At 41.9% G+C, this 10,883-nt stretch overlaps 1 pseudogene; it reads left to right on the top strand.

Moving 5' to 3' along the window:
- Positions 1-10,883, top strand: part of LOC102256065 — a 133,795-nt pseudogene that overhangs the window by 115,905 nt on the left and 7,007 nt on the right.

Below are 10,883 nucleotides of genomic sequence, written 5' to 3'. Positions count from 1 at the left end.
TTTTCTTTTTTCTTTTTTTATTCTGGGATTTATTTACCTTCTATGGCTGTCACTGGAACTGAGAGCTGGCTTTAACTCTGAGGCTCGGCTCCAGCTCTGAGACCTTGGCTGCTGAAAGCAGGTATCTGGGTTTGTTTGGGTTCTAAAATTGTAACACTGTTGTGGTCCTGCTAGCTACAGCTCTGATGGTTGAAAGCAGGTTTCTGGGGTTTATTTACCTTCTATAATTGCAACATTGTTTCTTAGACTGCAGCTCAGAGGTGGGCAGCGGCAGGCGAGGAACCTTGGCTTCCTCCATCACTGGAGAAAGCAAGCCTCCTGTTCGCTTCAGCTGCCTGGCTGCCGGCCGCCATCTTGGTTGGCAGTTAATTTGCATATCTTGCTGATTAGCTAATGGGAAGGGTAGCGAAGTTACAGTTAATTACCATGTTTCTCTATTATTAGATAAGATAGATAGCATGTTACTTAGACTCCACATGTTAATGTGTTTTTCTGTTTCCTTCTTGTAATGAATTCTGGTTTCATACCATTATGGTCAGAGAAGATGCTTGATATGATTTCAATATTATTAAATGTATTGAAATTTGTTTCATGGCTAAACATGAGGTCTATCCTGGAAAATATTCCATGTGCTCTTAAAAAGAATGTATATTGTGCTTCTTTGGGGTGAAATGTCCTAAAAATATCAATTAAGTCCATCTAGTCTAATGTGTCACTTAAGGGCACTGTTTTCTTGTTGATTTTCTGTCTGGATGATCTATTTATTGATGTCAGAGGAGTGTCAAAGTCTCCTACTATTAATGTCTTACTGTCACTCTCTCCCTTTATGTCCATCAATATTTGCTTTACATATTTAGGTGTTCCTATGTTGGGTGTGTAGATATTTACAAGACTTATATACTGTTGCTGGATTGATTTCTTTATTATTATAAAATGTCCTTATCTCTTGTTATCACATTTATTTTAAAGTCATATGTAGGTATTGCTACCCTAGCTTTTTTTGTTTTCATTTCCATTTGTATGACATAACTTTTTCCATACCTTTACTTTCAGTTTGTGTGTGTCTCTCAATCTGAAGTGTGTCTTTTATCAGAAGCATATGTATGGGTCCTGTATTTTTATCCTTTAAAGTCACCCTGTGTCTTTTGATTGGAGTATTTAATCTATTTATTTATTTATTTATTTATATCAAATCAAATATTCACCGACAGACGCTTCTGACAGATAAAACGGTCGCATTGTCTGCCATTCTTTGAATTACGGCAAAAGTAAATTGTACAGTACGGTGCGAAGGCACGCCGGGCCCTCCTTGGTTCATATCTGTAAGGTTCACACCAGCACTAAACACTACATCATCCAGCACAATGCAGGGCGTCCCGGAAGTGCACGCACACACTGAGTGACTATAAATATATTTTATTGATTTTTTACAGAGAGGAAGGGAGAGGGATAGAGAGTTAGAAACATCGATGAGAGAGAAACATCGATCAGCTGCCTCCTGCACACCCCCCACTGGGGATGTGCCTGCAACCAAGGTACATGCCCTTGACCGGAATTGAACCTGGGACCTCTCAGTTCGCAGGCCCACGCTCTATCCACTGAGCCAAACCGGTCAGGGCATAAGTGTATTTTTAATTGATGGTTACTTAAGTTCAAACATATTCTAAAATCACTACAATTTTTACTCACCCCTCTGTTTAAGTCCCTGTCATTACTTGTCACTTTTTTGTGTATGTATTACATGTAATTTATTGTTGTAATTACACATGATCTTCCTACTTTTTTCTTTAAAACTTTGTACTAGCTTTATAATTGGTTGGTATACTGCTTTTACTGTTTGCCCTTGTCAGTGAGCATTTTATTTTCTTTCCCATATTTTCTTACTCACTTTTTATTTTTTTATCTTTTATTCCCAAAGAAGATCCTTTAACATTTCATGTAATACTGGTTTGGTGGTGACAAATACTTTTAGCTTTCTTATGTCTGGGAAACTATTTCTCCTTTTATATTAAATTATGACCTTGCTGGGTAGAGTGGTCTTGGTTGTAGATCATTGCTTCTCATCACTTTTAATGTTTTGAGCCAATCCCTTCTGGCCTGAAATGGTTCTGTTGAGAAGTCAGCTGACAGCCTTATGGGAGCTCCCTGGTAGGTAACTAATTGTCTTTTCTTATAGCCTTTAAGATTCTCTATTTGTCTTTAACCTTTGGCATTGTCATTATGATGTGTCTTGGTTCTGGGCCCTCTTGAGTTTGTCTCTGATGCAGATCAGTGTCAGGCACTGCTTGTGAACAGGACTGTACTAGCTGTTTGAAGACATAAAGGGACCCACAACTTGTGGCTGCCTCTGCTAAGCCTGGGTGCATGTGGGAGTGGCCAGGCTGGATACTAAACCTGGCTTCCACCAGCATTGACATAGGATCAGGTAAACTAAAGGTCCAAGGCACCCTAAGATCCTCCTCTACCTTCCAGTAGGCTGTTAGGCTCAGTCACTGAAAGAACCTCTGGCTATACACAAGTTGAGTTAGGTAGGTCCTCAGTGAGTGCCAGGTAGAGGTGAGTGATATTCAACATGTTGATATAGATTCAAACTCAGTGCCTATGCTGGGTGTGGTGCCACTCAGCAAGTTTCAGGGTACACCAAGACATGAGACACCTGCCAGGGGTCAGTGGACCTTTGTGGTGGGACAGGGTCTTGGCAAGTCTTCAAGGTGAGGCCAGTCGAGATCATCAGGCTAAAACAGACCAAGATTCAGTCATGTGGAAGGAGAGCTCTGCACAAAAACAGTGGGGCCAGTTGGATGTGCAAGGGAAAAATTGGCTTCATTCCAAAGCCATACAACTTAGTCTGTCCCCATTCATCTCCATGATCCAGAGTCTGCTCAGACCTCTTCAAGAGCCTTCCAAGAAAGTCTGCACAACAGGCTCAGGCTGGCCAGGTTGAGATACCTTACTCCTCATGGAATACCTATATCACTCCAGGTTCTCAAACACCACACTTGGGTGGGGTCCAGCCCTTTTTGTGTCTCTATCCTTCCTACCAGTCTCAATGTGGCTTCTTCCATATATCTTTAGTTATAAGTCTTCTGTTTAGATAATCTTCAGTTGGTTATTCATTTGATTATTTTATAATGTAGTGGTAATTCTGGTTTGAACCTGGGAAGAGATGAGTGTAACTACTAGGTACTCTGCTACTATCTTGGATCCCTTTCTTTTTGCTTTATTCTTTGCAAATTGGATTATTTCAAAATTACTGCCCACTAACTCATTTATTCTACCTCTGATTTGCACTACTCCAAAACACAGGTTCTCTATTGCCTTTACTATTTCATTCATTAAATTTAAATTACACAATTCCAAAATGATTTCTATTTCTTTGGTAAATGTCTCATTTTTTTTTCACATATTTTCCCCCAATTTTGTTAAATTTTCTTTTTTAGTTGTTTTGTTGCTTCTTACGTTTTTTTAAAAAGTTATTTTGATTTCTTGTCAGCCAGGTAACAAAATTCCATAACTTTAAGCTAGGTTACTAGAAAATTTTTTTTTTTTTGGTATTTCCTTGATTTATCATATCCTTGATTTGAATTCCTGCTTTTTATTTGAAGTAGCAACCACCATCTTAAGTCTTTACTAGTGCTTTCAGATGGGCTATCCTGTTTATTGGTGCTGTTATATCTGGGTTTTCTCTGCTTTTCTATAGGCACACTTTCTCCACTCTTCTTGCTCTCACTGTGGCAGAATTCTTAAGCTTTTAAGTTATCTCTACTTCTTACAACACACCAAGCTGGCTACTGGAAACTTCTCTTTTGTTTTCCAGAAGGTGGTGCTATAGCCTGTGTGTGGTTTCTCCCTTGCACACAGATCCTGGTGTGCTTTTCTGATTCCACTACATTTTTCAGATTAGCTCTCACTGCTCAACACAAGAGTGCACACAAGGAGGGTGGCCACAGTAAAGGGGAGTTCTGAGCTTGGTACTTGGGGCATTGTTAGTACCTGCTGACCCAGTGGGAAGATCCTCAGGTGAGTTTCTCTCAGAGAGACATGGAAGGCCTTCCTGCTGAAGTCCAAGCAAAATCAGCAGGAACCTTATCCTTTTAATGCTCTTTGATATTCTTCTCTGCTTCTTTCTCATCTTTTCCTTCCCCCTGGTCATGAAGGTCCTGTCACAGTACTCTGAGTGCTGCTGGAAAGCAATGAGTATCTCAAGTCATGTCCCACAACTTGGATAGCCAGGCACTCACTAACCACTCTCCTTTCCACACTGGAGAAATTGCCACCATTGGAGAGTTCAAACTATGCAATGTCCCCAAACTCATGCTGCAATCTACCCTTAAAAAGACTGGACTTCTGCGAATTCTCTCTCATCTTTGGGCATCTGTGTTGGGGTCCAGCCCCAGCAGGTCCAGGGGTTCCCAAAGGTGTGGACGGAGTCGGCGAAGAATGAAGGAATGGCATGGAGGAAGCGTTCAGTTCATCAGCCTAGCCAGGTTCTCCAGCCAGGTTCTCTCTTTATTCTCCTGTTACATCTGTATTTATACCATTTGACTTTAATCCTATCCATTCTATTCCAAAGGTTAGGGCATTTGTTATCTCCATTCCAAGGTCACTACTCTACTGTTCTGTTAAGCTACAAGAAAGTAACTGAAGGAGATTATCCTTAGTAAAGATTATGTAACTTAAGTGTGATTGTTCGTAGTTAAGATGATTAACTACCCTCCTGGTACTTAGCCTGGCACTTAGTTAAGGGGTTTTATTCCCTCCCTAACTTCAGGGAAAAATCCCTACCTGGGGAAACAACCTTTCTCGGAGAGGTGACCTTGGTTAAAACACATACTAAGAAGGGGAACAAACATATTAAGAACAGTATGCCATATACGCCAGGTCCCTTGAAACATATGCTGTGCAGATGTTTCTTCCCTGCAGCGACTGTGTCAAGCAGCAAGGATGGACTGGCTTCCAACAAATTCCCCCATTTTTATTTTTTAAATGTAGCGCCAGAAATCAGCAGCCACCTCTCGGATTGCGTTGTTTAAGACTCGGAAAAAGACTGGGAAAAGACAAATAATTATTAAAGTTATGAATAAAAATAGGCCTGCGCTTAAAAACATGGGGATAATGCTTTGTTTAGAGATGTATCCTTGTAAGGGCTTCTTCAAGAGCATTAACCTTGGCTTCTAATTTTTTGTCTATTATTTCTTGGATAGCTAGAGTGAGAGAAATATTCTTTGCTAATTGATCTACATGCTGAACTGTATGGACCTCCTGTACTAAGGCTGTGGTTGCAGTAGCAATCCTATAATTGCAATGAGTGCAGTTATGCCTAAGACTAATTCTGCCACAAATCTTTTTGAGCAAGTTAAAGCGTTGGTAATTTTTCTAATAGCTTGTAACCCAGAATCATCATACCATGGCATATGCAATTGTACAGGTAACATTAGATAAGGAGGCTGCTTTACAATAAAATTGTCTGAATAGATAAGCTAGAATCAATACATATGGTTAAAATACATTTGTGACAGGAAACAGTGAAGATGGTTTCATTTGTCGTCATACCTAGGTTACTGTGAGAATCTTTTCGTAGAAAGACATATGGGGATGGTAGACAAGCTCTAATATGATAAGTTTCTTTGCCATTACATGGGGGCTGGGGTCTATAAAGAGTTATAGGCACTGTGGCAGCAATTGCTCTCCACAAGTGATGCCTAGTATACTAGCTGTAATATTGGAGGCTACGGTATATAAGCCCAATGAGTTTGCGGCAAAGCAAAAGTTAAAGGTACCTGACAAGCAATGATAGCAAACATAGCAATAAACATAGTGGATGGAGTGCACACGGAGCCTTGTTCCTGTAGAAGGTTGCTGGCCTCTTCAGTCAAGGGATTTCAGCTGTCCCCAAGTTGGTGGTTTGGTTGTCCTTGTTGATCTGGCTAGCAGGCTGCATCGTTAGCGATGGGCTTCCTGAAATGTCAGCATGTTGAACGGCTGGATCAATGGGTCCATCAGGGCCGCGCTTGGTGGTGGTGTTGGCGTCCAGGGAGGAGTCAGCTGTGCCCTCTGGGTTGGCTGATATGGATGATATCGGGGAGGAGGAGGGTGAGGCGGAGACGGAGGGCGGTGTGACATAAGGTCAGACTAGATGGTCTGGAATCCACACAGGTGAGTCTGCGTCCTGTGGAAATATACAAGCATATCTTCTCCCCCAGATTAAAAGTACATCAGGTCCCTTCCAGGCTTCTGTAAGTAAGTCTCTCCATTTGACGAGGGCTTTAGGTTTAGTTAGATCAGGGTTCCAATGTCTGTTCTTTCAGGGGAATTTCCCTCAGAATCTACATTTAGTATATTAATTACAAATAGAGTATGTTGTAGAACGTGATGAGGGGAGGAATATTTAAACTCATTTTCTTGTAATTTTTTAATTTGTGTTTTTAAAGTTTGGTGAGCCCTTTCTACTTTTGCTTGGCCTTGAGGATTGTAGGGTATTCCTGTAGTATGTGCGATGCCGAATGTAGAGCATAAGTTTTTAAAGGCTGTAGAGGTATAGGCAGGCCCATTGTCTGTTTTAAGTGCCCTTGGTATTCCTAGGTAGGAAAAACATTTGAATAAATGTTGACTTACATCTTTAAAGCATTCTCCTGTACGTGCAGAAGCAAGGATAACATGAGAGAAGGTATCAATACAAACATGCACATAGCAAAGTTTGCCAAAAGATGGGACATGAGTAATATCCATCTGCCATAAGTCACAGAGTCTAAGTCCTCTTGGATTAACTCCAGTAGCAGGGCTAGGAAAATGAGTAGGACAATGGCCGCAATCACGCACAATACTTCGAGCAGCTTCTCTGGATATGCGATAATATAGACGGAGAGCAGAAGCATTTTGATGGTGAATAGCATGAGACCGCCGGGCTTCTTCTAGAGCTATACAAACTACTAGGCAAGTTAGTAGATCCGCCTGATAATTTCCTTCGCTTAAGGCAGGAATGAGCTCTAATATGTCCAATATAGAAAGCCCTTTCTCCTTTATGAATGTAAGTTTGTAGCTGAGTTAACAAAGAGAAAATGGCTGTTCTTCCTTGTGGGAGAGAGGCGGTCTCAATATGAGGAAATAATTTAACTATATATTGAGAGTCAGTGTACAAGTTAAAGGGAACCTGTTGCAATTGTTCAAAAGCATAAATGACTGCCAAAAGCTCTGTTCTCTGGGCTGATGTCTCTAGGGTTTGTTGTGCATGGGTTATTGAGTCAATGATTATTATTGCCCTACCATTAGAGGAACCATCTGTGAGGCGAGTCTGGGGTTAGTATTGCGTGGGTGGTGGAACGGAGGTCCAATCCTGCACTGCCTGGGTTGCCCTGAAGAGGTCACTGACTGATTGAAATTTGCAAAGGGGTTGAGGGTTGATGCCCCTATTATTGCAGGGGCCTGGGGCTGGTCCCCTCTCAAGTTACCCCGATTGAGGTGATGGGATAGAACCTCCTTGGGAGCGGTTTGTAGAGTTTAAAGGCTGACTATTTTTATGGTATTTTGATCTACATTCCTTTGCCCAATGGAATCCTTTCTGACATCGGGGACAAACAGTTTTTGGAGGATTAATATTATTCCCTGATGTATTTCCAGGCTGTTGAGGAGCTTGCCATCTGGCCTGACTATTATATTTAGTGGGGCACTTTCTGCTAAAGTGCCCAAGTTGGTTGCAAGAGTAGCAGTTCATTTTTCTTTTATTATCTGTATTATTGCTGGCTTGTCCTATGCCCTGTACATATTGAGGGTATGTCTCCCCCTTGAGGGCTGCAGCTACAGCTACACCCTGTATAAATGCTGGACTTACATCAGCACACTGTTTTATAAAATCATTTATAGTTCCTGTTCTGCGAATCGGCCTTAATAAAGCCTGATAGGTATTATTAGCATTTTCAAAAGCCAGTTGTTTAATTAGGATATCGGCTGCCTCTTCGTTATTGATTACTCTCTTGACTGCCTGTATGAGGCGAGAAAGGAAATCCTGATACGGTTCCTCGACCTTCTGTTTAACCTCTGTAAGGGTGGTTGTTTTTCCTGCTGTATAAGGTAGGGATTTCCAGGCATTTACTGCACAACTGGTTACTTAAATAAGTGCCTCTTTGGGAATATACATTTGCTCCTGAGCCGTGATAAAATCACCTTCTCCTAATATCATGTCTAGGGTTATTCCTCCTCTGGATTTTTGCTAGTGGCTACATCTCTCTTAGCAAGATCATCATATTCAGTTTTCCATAATAATTAATCACCTCCTGAGAGACAGGCTTTACAAACCTGTGACCTGTCGTAAGTGTTTCCCTCCACGTCCTGCGTGGTTCAGGGTTCGGGTCTGGAAGAGGAGCCGCACACAAATGAAATAGAAAAGACACAAGATAATTTGGGAATATGGGGGACCAGGCGAGCAAGTCCAACTCAGAGAGAAGGACTTCCACTGTGCTCAGGCCTCACCAAGCTTTTTATAGTGAAAGGTAAACAAGGTAGTGGTTACCATAGTTACACAGTTCTTGTGAGTTTCACTTGTTTACACTGTTCTTGCACTTCCTCAGTTCATTAGCTTCCCAGATAAGATCTAGGGAGTGTTATAAGGTCAAGCTTAATTATGCTAAGAGGACTGTGCCCTTTAAGCTAGGACTTGTTTGTGACTTTGCCAGCAGGTCAGTCCGAGGCTTAACCCTATATCAGTTTCCCACAGTGACCAATCATAAGAAGTCATCCATTTACTGGCTAGGGTTTCCATCAAGGTTTGTGTGTAAGGAGCTAGAGGTCCATATTCAGAACAGGCCAATTTTAATTCTTTAAGTACTTTGTAAGGTATAGGCTCCCAGGTGGGGTCTTCATCCCACTCACTCTCATACATGACTGGGAAGCAGAGTGAGAATTCAAGATCTCCACTAGCTTCAGCTTCTCTTATTGTCCTTTGAAAGTTAGACATGGAGCTCATAGGAGCCGGAGGACCTGGTTTAGGCTTCCTTTCTAATTTAGGGAGCCTGTTTTGAATGGGAGGGCCTTTCTCCTCTCTACTGACTGGAAAGGACCAAGGGGTCATGTTAATGATATTTATTCTCCTTCCGATTAGTAGGCATAGCTAAAAATTGCTCTTAGATTGAGCTGGAGACAATAATGATGTGTCCTCTCTAGGTGGAGCCAAGGGACTATTTAAAGTTTGAGAAAGTTCAACCATTTCTGCCTCTGGTGCCAAGGTGTCACGAATTAAATTCCAGAGGGAAAGGGTATCTGCCCAGACCTTCTCAGATCCATGGAATCTATAATAAGTCTTTAATTGCTCTCCTACTTCAGTCCAAGTTTCTAAATTAACAGTTCCTTCCTCAGGAAACCATGGACAGACTTCTTGTATAAAACATTCTGTCTGACTGGGAGTAACCTTAACTTCTCTGGTAGCGAAAATATGTGTTAAAAGATCAATACAGCGTCTTCTTTCTTTAGACTCAGTATGGCCCATCTTCTCAATTTAAGTTCTGTACTATCTACCCTCTTACCCTACTTATCCTCTATAGGGGGGTCTGCAGCACCCTACAGTGGAGTCCTATCCGTCCTGAGTGTGGGGGGGCTTACCTAGGGGAATCCAGTTCAGGCTAGGCTGATGAACTAAACGCTGCCTCCATGTCATTCCTTCATTCTTCATCGACTCCATCCACACCTTTGGGAACCCCTGGACCTGCTGGGGCTGGACCCCAACACATCTGCCCAGGTGAGCATTAAAAAGGTCTTTTTCCAACCATGCTAAGACAGTTGGGGCAGCATTGTTGCCTTTGCTGGTTCCATAGTCCACACTGAAGTCTTCTGCCTATTTCTATATGAGCAGATGGCCAAGACTTTTTGACATCCTTTGGCATGAGCCCAAAATTCCCACAGAGGGGCATGTTTGTTTGTAGATAGTTGTCTAATTAATTGTTATAAAATGGAAGACAAAAAAAGATGTCTTATGTGTGCAAGTGTGGAGGCATACACACACACACACACACACACACACAAATTTTTAAAATACTAATATATTTTATAAAACAATGAAATGAAAGGCTGAGAAGCCTTAAAGACTTGCAAAAATTTTTTGTTGTTGTTGTTAATCCTCATCTGAGGGTATTATTTCCATTGCTTTTTCTGAGGGTGTAAAAGGGAGGGAGGGAGAAAGAGAGAGACATAGAAAGAGACAGAGAGAGAGTTCATTGTGAGAAGCATCCACTGATTTCCTCCCACACACACCCCAACTGAGCAGGGAGCAAATCCACAACCCTGATACAGCCCTTGTTCAGGAATCAAACCTATAACCCTTTGGTTTATGGACCAATGCTTTAACCAGTAACCACGCCTACCAGGGCAGAGACTAGCACCTTTAGTACTCTTATCCTTTTTTTTTTTTTGAGGTGGCTGACACTGCCTAAGGTCATGACAGTGATTGTCTTTTCTTTCCAAAGTGATGGACACAGCAGACTCCACCTCTGATGAGCCCCTTGTCAGAGGCAAAAGGAGGCAAGATCTCCAAGAGATGCTGAGAGAAGTAGGACTGGCAGTTGAGTACTGGTTGCCAAAGCTGCAGGAACAGCTGGGTGTGAACTGTGCACAGGCCTTACAACACATAGAAGATAAAGACCTCCAGAAGCTAAAATCCCAGGCACAACATCCCTGGGAGAAAAAGGCCCTGGAGAAGCTACTTAACTCAAATAGCCTTTCAAAGTTACAGGAGTCTCAGGTGAAAATGATGAAGGAACAATGGAAGAAGGCAGAACAGGCACTGCAGGAGCTAAGAGACTTGCTATCAGAAGAGAGGCAACGACAAGAAGAGGAAGTAAGGAAAAAAGAGGCAGAGCTGAGGCAGGCAATGGAGATTCCCAAAGAGTACTGGCCAC

The sequence above is a fragment of the Myotis brandtii genome, unplaced genomic scaffold (genome assembly GCF_000412655.1).
Source record: "Myotis brandtii unplaced genomic scaffold, ASM41265v1 scaffold746, whole genome shotgun sequence".
Taxonomy (NCBI): domain Eukaryota; kingdom Metazoa; phylum Chordata; class Mammalia; order Chiroptera; family Vespertilionidae; genus Myotis; species Myotis brandtii.
This window is presented reverse-complemented; position numbering and strand designations above follow the sequence as displayed.